The sequence below is a fragment of the Callospermophilus lateralis genome, chromosome 4 (assembly GCF_048772815.1).
Source record: "Callospermophilus lateralis isolate mCalLat2 chromosome 4, mCalLat2.hap1, whole genome shotgun sequence".
In the NCBI taxonomy this organism is placed as follows: Eukaryota; Metazoa; Chordata; class Mammalia; order Rodentia; family Sciuridae; genus Callospermophilus; species Callospermophilus lateralis.
Window position 1 is genome coordinate 40,764,700 of NC_135308.1, and position 15,607 is coordinate 40,780,306.

The window sequence follows — 15,607 nt, forward strand, 5'->3', positions numbered from 1 at the left end:
ACTTTCATTTTTGTTCTCATATTATTATATCATAAAGATCTTGTCATTTCAGTAGTTATACACCTGTGCATCCTTTTTTTCTTATAATTGTGTAATGCTTCATGGTGTGCAAATACTTAGTTCATTCAACCAGTCCAATATTGCTGAATATTTGGATTATTATTATTACTTCTAGATTTTTTCCTACTACAAAGAATTCCCACAATGAATAATCTTGTGCATATCATTCCATAAGTGTATAATCATCTGGAAATAAAGTTTTATCTTTTCCTTTCCACTTTTTTTTTTTTTTTTTTGCATCATCTCTTTCCTCTTGTCTAGTTGCGTAGTTGGATACCTTCAGTAAAAGTCAAATAATTGTGCTGATGACGACCATCTTTGTCTTGCTCTTCTGGTTTTCTTCACTAGGAAAGATGGTAGGGTTTTGGACAACCATGCACCAGTTAGGATCTTTGCAGGGAACAGTACAATTGAACTTAGTAATTACTGAAAGTTTAATGAAGAAAACCCTTTTATAAAACCACAAGTAGAATTAAGGAAATAAAAGAGGAATGGTGAACTCTTTGGTTTCCTTAATCCTGCTCTAGGACCAAAGGGGAAGTAGGAAATAAAGGTTCTCATAACAGAAAAACTGTAGGCAGGCAACTCCTGATGGAAACCTTAGCCTTCAGTAAAAAATCACTTTGAACCCATAGTTCAAAACTGGCTAAACCCATACAGAAATTGGAGGTCTGTAATGAGGCAAATGAAAAATCAGACTTCTAGGACATAAAGTATGATGGAGAGGGTGGAAAATGGATCTAATTGGATTAAACAGAGACTCTCCAATGGACATACTAAAGAAGTGTCTACAGAACCATTTTGATGGATGTTTTTAAAATTAACTGTGGAGTTTGATCATAGAATTTCTTTTTTAAACATGGATATGGTAAGTTTCATTAACATGATGTATTAAACCCATTAATATTGAGCCATCCTTATCTGACTAAATTTAATTTTTATGACTAAAGTTTTGCCTCTTTTTAAACTTTATATAAATAGAATAATAAATTGAATATGCTAATAAGATGAATATGTTACTATCTCTTTTTTTGTTTAGTGCCACGAGATTTCATTTATCTGTGTATAGGTACGTGTGGGTGTGTATAGGTACATGTGGGTGTGTGTATACTTTAGTATTTGATTTTGTAAATGTTTTATCTATTCCACAGTTGCTGAATATTTTGATTACTCTAGTTTTGGCTATTAAAATATTGCTGCTGTGGACATTCTTGTGCATGAATTTTGATGCACATAATGTACACATATTTAATTACTTAGAAATAGAATTGCTGAGTTCTGGGGTATGCTTATTTTAACCTTTACCAGATACTGCCATACAGTTTTCCAAAGAAATTATATCAATTTGTATTCCCCTTAGCAATGTATGTTATTTCTAATTGCTGTTATCCTCACCAACTCTTTCATTTCAGCTATCTAAATAGTTGTTTAATGGCTTCTCAATATGGTTTCATCTTAATTTCCCTTCTGACTAGTAAGGGCAGATATCTTCTCATGTTTATTGGACACTTGGATATTATCTTTTGTGAAGTAATCAGGTTGTTAACTTATTTTTCCATTGATTATCTTTTTCTAATTTATTTTTAGAAATTCCTTGTATATTCTTCATAAGAGTCCTTTGTCATAATTATATTTTAATTTTATTATCATATATATTTTTTAAAATTTTTATTGTTGGTTGTTCAAAACATTATATAGTTCTTGACATATCATATTTCACACTTTGATTCAAGTGGGTTATGAACTCCCATTTTTACCCCGTATACAGATTGCAGTAATCACATAGGTTACACATCCACTGATTTACATATTGCCATACTAGTGTCTGCTGCCTTTCCTATCCTCTACTATCTCCCCTCCCCTCCCCTCCCCTCCCATCTTCTCTCTCTACCCCATCTACTGTAATTCATTTTTCCCCCTTGTTTTTTCCCCTTTCCCCTCACTTCCTCTTGTATGCAATATTGTATACCCCTGAGGGTCTCCTTCCATTTTCATGCAATTTCCCTTCTCTCTCCCTTTCCCTCCCACCTCTCATCCCTGTTTAATGTTAATCTTCTTCTCATGCTCTTTTTCCCTACTCTGTTCTTAGTTACTCTCCTTATATCAAAGAAGACATTTGGCATTTGTTTTTTAGGGATTGGCTAGCTTCACTTAGCATAATCTGCTCTAATGCCATCCATTTCCATGCAAATTCCATGATTTTGTCATTTTTTAATGCAGAGTAATACTCAATTGTGTATAAATGCCACATTTTTTTAGTCCATTTGTCTACTGAAGGGCATCTAGGTTGGTTCCACAGTCTTGCTATTGTGAATTGTGCTGCTATGAACATCGATGTAGCAGTGTCCCTGTAGTATGCTCTTTTTAGGTCTTTAGGGAATAGACTGAGAAGGGGAATAGCTGGGTCAAATGGTGGTTCCATTCCCAGCTTTCCAAGAAATCTCCATACTGCTTTCCAAATTGGCCGCACCAATTTGCAGTCCCACCAGCAATGTACAAGTATACCCTTTTCCCCACATCCTCGCCAGCACTTGTTGTTGTTTGACTTCATAATGGCTGCCAATCTTACTGGAATGAGATGGTATCTTAGGGTGGTTTTGATTTGCATTTCTCTGACTGCTAGAGATGGTGAGCATTTTTTCATGTACTTGTTGATTGATTGTATGTCCTCCTCTGAGAAGTGTCTGTTCAGGTCCTTGGCCCATTTGTTGATTGGGTTATTTGTTTTCTTATTGTTTAATTTTTTGAGTTCTTTGTATACTCTGGATATTAGGGCTCTATCTGAAGTGTGAGGAGTAAAGATTTGTTCCCAGGATGTAGGCTCCCTATTACCTCTCTTATTGTTTCTTTTGCTGAGAAAAAACTTTTTAGTTTGAGTAAGTTCCATTTGTTGATTCTAGTTATTAACTCTTGTGCTATGGGTGTCCTATTGAGGAATTTGGAGCCCTACCGCACAGTATGTAGATGGTAGCCAACTTTTTCTTCTATCAGACTCCATGTCTCTGATTTTATATCAAGCTCCTTGATCCATTTTGAGTTAACTTTTGTGCATGGTGAGAGAAAGGGATTCAGTTTCATTTTGTTGCATATGGATTTCCAGTTTTCCCAGCACCATTTGTTGAAGATGCTATCCTTTCTCCATTGCATGCTTTTAGCCCCTTTATCAAATATAAGATAGTTGTAATTTTGTGGATTGGTTTCTGTGTCCTCTATTCTGTACCATTGGTCCACCCGCCTGTTTTGGTACCAGTACCATGCTGTTTTTGTAACTATTGCTCTGTAGTATAGTTTGAAATCTGGTATCGCTATACCGCCTGATTCACACTTCCTGCTTAGCATTGTTTTTGCTATTCTGGGTCTTTTATTTTTCCATATGAATTTCATGATTGCTTTATGTATTTCTACAAGAAATGCCGTAGGGATTTTGATTGGCATTGTATTAAACCTATAGGGAACTTTTGGTAATATCGCCATTTTGATAATGTTAGTTCTGCCTATCCATGAACAGGGTATATTTTTCCATCTTCTAAGATCTTCTTCTATTTCTCTCTTTAGGGTTCTTTAGTTTTCATTGTATAAGTCTTTCACCTCTTTTGTTAGGTTGATTCCCAAGTATTTTATTTTATTTTTTTTTTTTTTGAGGATATTGTGAATGGGGTGGTTGTCCTCATTTCCATTTCAGAAGATTTGTTGCTGATATACAGGAATGCCTTTGATTTATGTGTGTTGATTTTATATCCTGCCACTTTGCGGAATTCATTTATTAGCTCTAATAGTTTCTTTGTAGACCCTTTTGGGTCTGCTAGGTATAGAATCATGTCATCAGCAAATAGTGATAATTTAAGTTCTTCTTTTCCTATTTTTATGCCTTCAATTTCTTTCGTCTGTCTAATTGCTCTGGCCAGTGTTTTGAGAACTATGTTGAATAGAAGTGGTGAGAGGGCATCCCTGTCTAGTTCTAGATTTTAGAGGGAATGCCTTCAATTTTTCTCTGTTCAGAATGATGCTAGCCTGAGGCTTAGCATAGAATATAATTTTTTTTCTTCATATTCTTAATATTCTCTTTTGAAAAAAATATTTCTAAGGAGACTAGTTAATTACTGTTGGCCAGTATGGTTATAGTGCTTTCTTTTATTTTTATAATTTGTTTATTCAGAGTTCCTTAAGATAAGTTCCTATATTTTCTTCTAGCTTTGAATTGTCCATTAAGATAGACACTAGCCGCAGGTAACTATTTAAACTCAAATTAAGGATAATTAGATTACATTAAAAATTCAGTTCCTTGGTTGTAGTAGCCACATTTCAAGTGCTCAGTAGTTACATGTGGTTTATTGGCTAATATTGAACAGTGAAAATATTGCATAGACTATTTACTTTATCACAGAAATGTTATTATTAGTGCTGTTGTGGAAATTCTAGTGATTTTCCATTTACTTTTAGATATATAATTCATTCACTATTAATATAGCACAGTATAATCATAATGACAAACTTTTATTGTAGAACAAATCTCTCCAAAACATAGCAGCTTAAGACAGCAGCCATTTCATTCTGCTCAGTGACCTGGGCTCAGAGATGACTGGTTTAGCCAAAACTTCTCTTTGCATGGTCTCTCATCTTCCATCCTTAGGCTAGTGCAGACCATCATGTGATGATCTGGAGTTTCAGAAATAAGAAATGGCAAGTGCTTTTCAAAGCTTTGCTTCCATTGCATTTGTTAATGTTTCTTTGCCTAATCAAGTGACATATCCATGCTCAAATTCAGGAGGATGAATAGTTAGATGTTGCTTCTGATGTGAGGAGAGGTGAAATTGAGCTATGAAGGGAGGTTCGTAAAAGGGTGAGAGTAATTTGTGGCCATTTTTGCAACTTACCTCACTGACGTTTAGGTGAAGGTTATTATTTTTTTATATAATTATCCAATTGACCTTGTCATATTTATTGAAAAGATCATTCATTTCCCAATTACAACTCAAGAATGTAAAGAAAATTAATTGTTTAGGACTGTTTGTAGAACTCTTTTTGTTTTCTACCAGGTTATTTGTCCATCATTGAGTTAATGATAACTATTTTAATACTTGGGGTTTCGTAATGTTTTGGTATCTAAAAGTGTAAGTCTTTTAACTTTGTTCCTGGTTTTTAGGAGGGATTTATCTATTTGTGGCTCTTTGCATTTTCATGTGAGTTTTAGAATGAAATTTCAACAAAAAATTCATTGGAAATTTGATTGTGGTCTTTTGAATCTATAAATCCATTTGGGAAGAACTGGTCTCTCTGACATTGAGTTTTTCCATCTATGAGTAAGACATCGATCTTTTTATTTAATATTTCTTTTATTTATGTCAATAATTTCTTTTTCTTTTGCTTAATATAACTCTTTTAAAAATATTTATCTTTTAGTTATAGTTGTCAATACTTTTATTTTTTAATGTGATGCTGAGAATTGAACCCATGGCCTCGCACGCACTAGGAGAGCGCTCTGCTGCTGAGCCACTTCCCCAGCCCTTAATATAATTCTTGTATCTCTTTCATTGTCTTTACTCTCTGGCAATTGATGTGTTTTAATGCTGTTAAAAGTGGTATTTTAAAGCTATAGTATTATTTTCTACTTTTTGTTGCTGCAGTAGAGATACAATTGATTTTTTCATATTAACCTTGCTAAATTCACTATTTATTTCTGATAACTTCAGCTTTTATAGGTCAAGTAAGAATTTAATAAACTGCTAATTCTGAAAACTGTACAATCAGAAAAATGAGAAATTATACCCCATTTTATTCAAATGTAAAAAAAATCCTGATATAATAAAGACTTCTAGAGTTAAAAAATACCAATTAATGTTAACTAATTTAATTTTATATGACCACATGTGGTTATTGGTTATTGCAACATAGTTCTAAAACTTTTATATATTTGGCTTGTACATTTATATCTATAATCTATCTCAAATTGTTGTTTTATTATTAATTTAATTGTTTGCATTACTTGAGAGAATAGTAGAGATTTATTTTTCTTCTCATTAGTTTGTCCAGTTCTTTAAGTATCATTGAATTGTGTTGTCATAATGATCAATCATTTATGTTAGTTTATTTTGGGACCCTATTTCATTTCATTGATTTATTTGTCTGCCTTTATATTCAAATACAATATTGACTTGATAAAAAAGAATTTAATAAACTGCTAATCTACATCTTTGCTAGGGATGCCATAATCAAATAATCAATACATAGGTTCCCACAATTCAGATTGTTTCCATCACTGCTTAGATTTTGCTGTCCACTAAAGGTAAACATACTCATGGATTAATTTAAGGATTCCAGTTTGATGGTGGCTATTCTCATTGTTTCTGACCTAGAAAGAGGAGTGAGCATAGAGCTCTTCAAGAACACTGGGGCTCTGCTCACAAATTTGCCTCACAGTTATGGTGAAAAGTATGTTTTGTGAGTTACGCAGATTTTAAATGGCAAATGAATTCTAACATTCAAATCTCCCTAATCCTTGGGGTACCTTCCTGTATAGTACCTAGACAGTTCTAGCATTTAAGTCATTTAGGGTAGGTCACCTTTGAGTCCATGTGTCAACCAGACATCCAAATACATTGTTAGAACAATCTCTAACCCCTCTACCTAAAATATTGAGTCTATAAAAATAAATTTATATCCAACTTTATATTTCTTCCTCCTTGGTTTTATATCCTAAGGATCCATTCCACAGATATTCCCCAGATTTCTGTCTGTGTAAGTTGAGAAAAATTATGATTCTTTTTGCAGGTATGAAAAGGCAAAGAAGACTTGGAAAAATTTAGGGGCTCAATATCCTCAGCTTCAATAGAATCTGTCCCTATATTTCCATTTAATTTGTCAGGATGTGATTCCTTGCCAATCAATAGAAGTCATTATGGGATATTGGAGTTCAATTTTTTTTTGTTATTTAGCAACTCAGGATGAAATTCTGGGTTCCATCTTCAGAATTCTCATCCCTGTGGCTATAGGAGATAAAAGTTACTTTCAGGGCAGATAGAGTAAGTCTTAGGTTATATTTGCAGAATTTGAGCCATGAATTTGAAGTCCTGACTTCATTCTTTTCTTATTTTCTCCAGTACAGTTAGAGGCTATTCAATGCCATTATAATTTCTTAATTTGATTACAGTCTTCTAAAGATAACAAAATACTTGTCCACATAGAACCTCAGCTATTGAATTAAAGAGGATCAAATGGTGAGATTTTACATCGTCCAGTTATCACATCATGTTATGGACTACTATTTCCCTCTTTACCATTGGAAAAGGTATAATTTTACTACATTTAAATCTAATCAGAGTAGAGAGCAAATGCTAGATAACTTAGAACCAACTCAGAAAACTCCTTAAAACCCACTTATGGTAGCAAAGTCTGTATTGATCTAGGTTCAGGTATTCTTCTTTCATCCCAAACAAGTTTTCTCATTTTCATTTGAAATAGATATGCTATTCTATTATCTAGTTGATTTATTTATATTGCCAATAAGGGCACAATTATACATATATTAAATCTTTTTCTTTCTTTTTTTAAAAAAATCTATCATGTCCTCCACAATCTTTTAATGTCTTTGTCTCATTTTTCCCTGAACCTTTTACTGTTACCTGTAGTATTTATTCTCACCTGTACTCTTGTAATGTATTATTCATTTCTGAGTGAGATTCTTTTTCTTTAATTTTCCCCTCCATTTTCTCAATTTCCATTCCATTATCCTTTTGTTGTCTGGACATTTTCTTATTTTTCTGTCTGATTCCTTCATGAGTTTTTATATTTTTGCTTGATGGTTTTCCTGAACAGCTATAATTTTCTTCATTAATATGTTTTTCTCTTTTATCATTTCATTTTTCTTTATGTATGTTCAGGATATTGTTACAATTTTTCACTAGCTTTTTGTAAGTGTGTATGTGTGTGTGTGTGTGTGTGTGTGTGTGTGTGTGTGAGTGTGTGTGTGTTTTCTGGCACATTTTCAATCACTTGTTGGAAAGTTATACTGCTTTGTTTCATCATTTTCTTATAGGATCTTACAAATTTTTTGCAAGAGATAATAAAACAGACAAAGAAATCAGTAAGGATATAGGAGATCTGAACAACATAGAGCAAAATGGAACTAACAAGTACTGACCTAGATCTTTGTATGGAGGCATAGTGTTTTCCTCTAATTTGACCCACATTTGAAATTCTTATGGATAGTCCTGATCCAGCAGGAAGTTGCAGCAGTGGAATAAAAGTGGTAAATGTGTCAGTCAATGTCCTTGGATCTTCCTTCATTGTCATTTGAGCAAAGGCCTTAAGATATGGCTCTTCTCTGTAGTCAACTTTTTCTGTGACTCCCAGAGCTTATACCAGTACAGAGGAGTTTTTATCACTTCCCTGAACTTGCCAGATCTCTTTACAAGTTTTGTCTTCCAAAATATTAAATTCAAGATTAAAAGTGATTTTAATTCAGCTTTCAATTCCAGAACTTTTTCAATTACAGCCCTATTTCTTGAGGAAAGGTAGGATTCTAGATTCTATTCTTCATGTCTTCATGTCTGCATAGTCACCTTTCCTACATGAACTTGGCTGGGATGGTTCAGTTCTCTACATATGAGGATATAAGTGCTAAGTCCCATAAAACTGTCTATGGTCCCAAGATGGTGGAAGCAAAAAGTAGATTAAAAAAATGGAACCAAAGCTGGTCAAGCCAGTGATTAAGTTCTCAAAGGTTTTAAAGATTCTTCTTTCAACTTCTTCTTCTTTTTTCTTTTTTTTTTAATTGTGTGACTGCTTAGCCATGGAATTATGAAGTTTTAATAGTGTATATAATTGCAGGAGTGAGAAGTATACCTGCCTTTATAAAAATTCAACTGAAAAGTCCATTGTTGTCTCTTTTACTTGAATCAAATTCTCTCTCTCTCTCTCTCTCTCTCTCTCTCTCTCTCTCTCTCGTGTGTGTGTATGATATATCTGCATATATATACATACACACATAATGTGTATGTACTTCAAATGAATTGTATGACATAACTGTATAATTAATCATTTTCCTTCCTATTTACCTATTTCTCAGATTTTAATCTTGAGTCCCTCACTCACTTTTGAATTTTCTGGGACATTCAGGAAAGAATGATTTCACTGCCAAAGGTGAACTTCAAGTAAAGACATCTTATATAGACTTTGGATTTTATTTTGGTTGTAGAATTTTATCCACGCAATATGCTTTCTTTTACCAAGCAATCCTGGAAAAAGGATTTGAAAATTATTGTTAATTCATGGTCACTTAAGAGCTTGAAATTGACCCTACAAGGCAACTGTGGCATTTGTAATATTAAAATAAATAAAATTGTCTGAGAAAATCCCAACTTGTTGCTAAGTTTAAGACATTGACAAGCATTTGACCTTGATGGTCCCAGTAAAGGGGCATCATGATCTATTGGTAAAAGGAGTTTGGAAAAGGAAATTATTCTTTTTCCTTTAAGGAATTATTTTTACATTGCAGTTTGAGGGTATGTCTAAAAAAATACAAGGAGAAGTACTGGGAAGTAAAAATGAATTACGTTACGTGCAAATACAAATCTGCGATGATAAAACTCACTGTTCTGTGTAATCAACATGTACCGATGAAGATAAATACAAGAGAAAAATGTAAATATTTCTTTAAATATAATACATGATTTTACTACATAAGTTCTATATTCTACACTGGTTTTAAGAACATTCTTATAGGCTTTCATTATAAATTACACGTATTTTACATTCATATTCATTAAATGGAATTTATATGCTAATAATATATTTTTTATAGTTAGAAATTTGTTGAATAAAGGTAAAACCTGTTAGGGGAATGTAAGAATGTGTAGAAAAGATGATAAAACTTCTTTTCACATGGATAACTAAACAGAATCAATGGTTATTAAAATTAGTCTGTGGATTGTTTAGACGCATTGAGGCAGGTTATCTCAGATAAAGTCATTCCAGTAACCCCCTTCAAAATGCCAGCAATTCACCCAACTTAACCATTTTAATGAAGAAAAAAAAAGAAACTTCTGTTCCTGTTGCTTTTGTTCCACAATTGGGACTAGGGGGTGGTGAGGGGCAAACTCTAGAGTAAGCTTTTATAAACAGACAAAATGATATTTTCTGTTAGAAGGGGCAGGGGAAGTTTCTTTGAAAGGAACACATCTCAGGTAAGGCTAGTTTTACTTTTATTCTTAAAGCTGACTGGAGTGAAGCTCATTGTGTTGCCCTATACTTTTTGTCCAGGGCACTGAGAGCACAATGTATCACTTATCAGTCGAACAAAAGGCTCCTTCATGGGTCAAACTCTGAGGAAGATGACAGCTGCCCACTCAGAACCTCTCCAGGCAGATGCTTTGCTTGAGCAGGAACAGGAAATAGACCATTCATGTGGACTTTCATGTCTAACTCGATTTAATTTGACTCAAGCAAGATTAGCCTTTTTTCAAAACATATCTGTGTTTAATGGTAATCTTAGATGTTTGTTTCTTATGAGAGACTTGGTTCAGAAATTGTGTTTTGTGGACTTCACAGTAGGAAAAACCACTATTTTATATTCAGCTGAAGAATACTGCAAAATATTTTAAACACCTCACATTTTCAAATAACATATTTTTTATAAAAAAGGTGGATTATTTAGACACATTGAGGTAAGTCATCACAGATAAAGTCATTCCAACAATCTCCTTGAAAAAAATTATAACTTTATGTCATAAAGTTATAATTTTTTTCCTAAATGAAACACCAAAAAATTGCTTATAGTATAATTGAATATTGAAAGGAAATTTCACTATCATATAAAGACAATTAAAATTATAGTTTAATTCCAAATGTTGATCTTGCCATTGAATATTCTTTTCTTTTTAATGTAAATATATTTGTCCTTTTCAGTTTCTAAGGTAATACTGATTTTTTCATTAGATTAATAAAATCCATTTGGAAGATCACTAAAATGTAGAGCCCCAAATTCTTGAGCAATTATGAAAGAAATAACTGTTTTCTTAATAGTTCAAAGATTTCTTAGCTGCTAAGTAGCTTGTCCCAAGTGAAAATAATTTAATTCAGAATATATCATGCATAACAAGTCAGAACTGGCCACATTTTTCTTTCATTTTGCTTTGCTAGTCCCTGAACATAAATGTTTGCGTACTATAAAATTAGTGTAATAAGATACAATGCTATTTATGCTACCAGTTATTCCAAGTTAGGATTGGAAACAATGATATGTATTTGCAATGTGATTAATTAGATAAACTTATTACTTAGAGATGAGTTGAAGTTGGTTCCTAGTGGTCTACATTAAAAATATAGGAAAATAAAAATAGTTTAGAAATCATTTGCACTTATAGCCTTTTAGTGACTTAGGAAAAAAAATATATAGAGGTACATGTTTCAATAAGTATAGATGCTCCTTGACTTACGATGGATTGTGTTGTGAAAAATCCATCATAAATTGAAAATACCAAAAGTTGAAAATGCATTTAACATTCTTAACATACCAAACATGGTAGATTGACAACATAGTACATTGTAGACTATTGGTTGTTTACTCTCCTGATCACTGGGAGATGCAGCTGGCTGCCACTTCTAGCATCTCCAGAGAGTCTCTATGGTGTAGATCAACTTTCAAATTTTGAGGTGCCTTTTTCTATGGCATGTTCATGATTTGGCACCATCTGTAGCTCCAAACCGTTTATAATTAGCATATCAGTATTTGTCAGTAGATCTTCCAAGTGCTTGAGAATCCACCTTTCCGTTGTTATCCTTTGATCTTCTATCATGTTTCTGACACTTGTTTAGATACCGAGAATAACTGTAAATAAAACAAAATGATTCATTTTAAGGAGCTTGATCACAAATGCTGTGGAATATTTCTATTATTAATTTAAGTCACAGAATAATTGAAATTAATTTTATATCAGTATAATTATAAGCTACACTTCCATTTAGTATTTTCTTTTTTGTATCAGGTCAGAAAGTTATTCCACAGTTAAATAAGTAGTACCTAAAATTTATAATTGTTTTTTCAGAATTTGCAGGTTTTTCCATGCATGTGTCTACTTTACATCTATATAGATATCTAGATGATATGCCTCTAAGTATCTAAATATAGATGTCTCTGTGTGCATGTGTGTGTGATTTTTTAAATTAGAGACATGAGATATAGACACAGACACCAAATCCATATACCATGACCCAATGAAAATGATTTTACAGAATTCCAAGTCATAATATACCTTGCCTCTTTAAAAATATTCCATTTTTATTTTTCATAGATTCTTGTTAAATAGAAATAAAAATAGTCTGAAATAGCAAAAAAAAAGAATGAATTGAACATGAATTCTGATGTTTCAATTTCTGAATTGAAAATTGAAGTTTTGTTTTTGTCTTAGTTGAGGGACTTAGTTTCTTTATGTACTCCTCCTTTTGGTAATGTCATTTTGGAACTATGTTATATTCTCTTCCACGGTCTGTCTCCTAGTGGTCTGCATCACCTTCTATTTTAACAATAGCCAACTCAATTGTCTTCTCTGATTTACACAGCTGGATATAAAGTTTAACCTTGAACAATATTTCACAATACTACAATTTTTTTGGTTTTGCTTCATTACCAGACTGTCCAACCATAAGTCCCCCATCATGGTTCAGATAGAAGCAGTGTATGATTTTTTTTTCAGATTAGTATTTCAAACCATTGAATTAAACTTGAGAAATTTCTGGGCATTAGTAATGTTTCTTATTCTCTTTCAAACCTCTTTCTTATTTTCATTGTCACTCTTGGGACTGGGACTGTTAGTAAAGTAGTTCATTTTTTATGATGGAATATAAATGACTTCTCATGAGGATAAAATTAGGCATTGGATCTTGAATGTCTAAATCATCCTATATGTCTCTATAAAATTTCTTCAAAGGATGATCCTTAGAAAAAAATATCATTTCCCCCCCCTCTGATACCAGAGGCTCATTTTTTTTCCAATATTTTTTTCTATAGAGAAATATTTCTTTTTGTAAATTACTTCATCCTTTGAAAAAGTGAAAATTATTTGTATTTTAATAACATCAACTATGAGAAATTAGGGAATTAGAGACTGTAAAAGGAATCATTCTTGGGGTTGGGGATGTGGCTCAAGCGGTAGCGCGCTCGCCTGGCATGCATGCGGCCTGGGTTGGATCCTCAGTACCACATGCAAACAAAGATGTTGTGTCCGCCGAAAACTAAAAAATAAATGTTGAAATTCTTTTTTTTTTAAATTAATTTTTATTGTAGGTTGTTCAAAACATTACATAGTTCTTGATATATTATATTTCACACTTTGATTCAAGTGGGATATGAACTCCCATTTTTACCCCATATACAGATTGCAGAATCACATCAGTTGCACAACCATTGATTTACATATTGCCAATTTGAAATTTACAAATTGCCATATTGAAATTCTTTCTCTCTCTCTCTCTCTCTCTCTTTCTCTCTCTCTTAAAAAAGAGGAATCATTCTTAACTGAGAGCTTAGAATAACTGCTTTCTTTATTCATGGATGGATATCATATGAGAGCTCTGTGAGAAACTTCTAGTAATTATCACTCTTTAATACTGTGCCTTTAAAAAGCCTAATCAAGATGGTATTTGAATTTTAATTTTATCTAAAATAATTACGTGATATATATTTCCTTACATGTATTTCTTCAGTCATCTATTATGGCTAACACACTCTGAGGACAGAATATATTCATAGACTGTGCAATGGTAACCATCTCGGAAAAAGGCACTCCCCAGGGAAGTTTGGGACAGGCACCTCCCTAAGAAAAAAAGAGGGCTCAGGAGACAGTTGAGCAGGAAGAAACCTGTGATGCCCCCTAACCTGTGTTCATAAAAGAGTGTGTAATAAATCTTATAATACGAGTACAAAAATTGTTATAGAAAGAGAGGAAACACTATTAGAAACAGAACAGGAGAAACTGGGTTGATTCATAGTAACAATAGAACAATATTTCTTTATGAATATTTACCCAAAAAATCAAATTAATATTATATGAGTTCTTGTTAAAAATGCCAGCTTCAATCGTCTATCATGATCAAGACACTCAGAGGAGGGCATATACTCATAGAAGTTTCCATGGTGACCATCAGGGAACTGGGCATATATGAAACCTGCTGTTGCTAATCTCACTAATCTTTGCCTTGTATTTTTCAGCTCAAGGAGATGGGTTTTGGAGTTCATTTTCCTCATTGTACAAGAAGGGAAAGTGAGAACGAGAGCAATGTGATGACTCTAAGATGAATTTCCTTTCCCCATCCTCTTGAACCTGTTCTGACAGTGGGCATCTGGGGCTTTCTATTGCCTCTCTGTAGTTGATGTTTTGGAGTCCTCCTCAGGACACACAGTACCCTTTGTGGTCCCTATATTTGAAGTGCTCTCCTTTCCTGGTTTTTGGACCATTGCATAATTCTGCAACTCCTCTTTTCTGTGTAGCTTGTTTAAACCTCTCTTATTGACTCCTCTTCACTGACCTTACCTGGAATTGTTGGTCTGATACAGGATTCTACCTTTATTCTTCTTATTTTCTTGTTTTCATGTCAGAAGTGGAATCTGTATGCAATCTGTGGATTTTCTAGTGCAGTAGTAGTCTATGTCTGCATATCTCCTTAGCCAACATCTTGTCAAACATTTAAATTTGTGTTAGGGGTAATAAATATGCTTTAACAAATATCCTACTGATGAAAATCATTGTCTCCAGCTTTCTGGCCTTCATTGCAGGTTTTAGACCTGCTATCTCTCATAATTACGTGAGTTAATATCTTAAAATCTCTGTCTCTGTGTCTGTCTCTCTCTCTTTCTCTCTCCATATTGTTCTTGTTCTTTTTTTCTGGTTCTTTGCAGAATGCTGATTAATATGTCCCCTGTGTCCTTAAGCACCTTAAACTGCCATAGAATTGGAAATCCCCTGGAATCTTTTGTCAGGCCTGTGTAAAGTGGGTTGATACATTAAGAACTCTGAATCTTTCAGTCCTTCAGATGGGACATGATATAAGTAATATTCAAATATAAATTGATATTATTTATATGATGTCATGTATGAGTTTTAAAATTTATGATCTGTTTAGATGAGTCAGTCTGATTTTTTTCTTTTACTTAGTTTTTTTGGAAGAAAAACTAAGCAAATAAACAAAATATAATATAAAGGGTGTTACACTTTTTTTTTTTTCTTTCCAAAGCTATTTTTTAAATGGGCGGATAAAGCTCAATTATGAAGGGGGACAAAATTAATGGTCACTGCAACTATTTATAAAACACAGACAAGAAGTTTGAATTTAGAGATTTCAGTCTAGTTCCCAATATATTTAAATGAAAGTCTTAGCCATAGTGGTGTCTTTGTGTTGATTATGAAGATATTATTTCAAGGGGAAATTGAATCCTGGTAAAGTAAAATAGAAAAGTAATTAAAACATTTCAAGCTTCCTGTTCATTGCAAGAAAATTATTTTCTCATTATTTCTTAGCTGTATGTAAAATAGTGGCCTTACACTAGAGCAGAAAA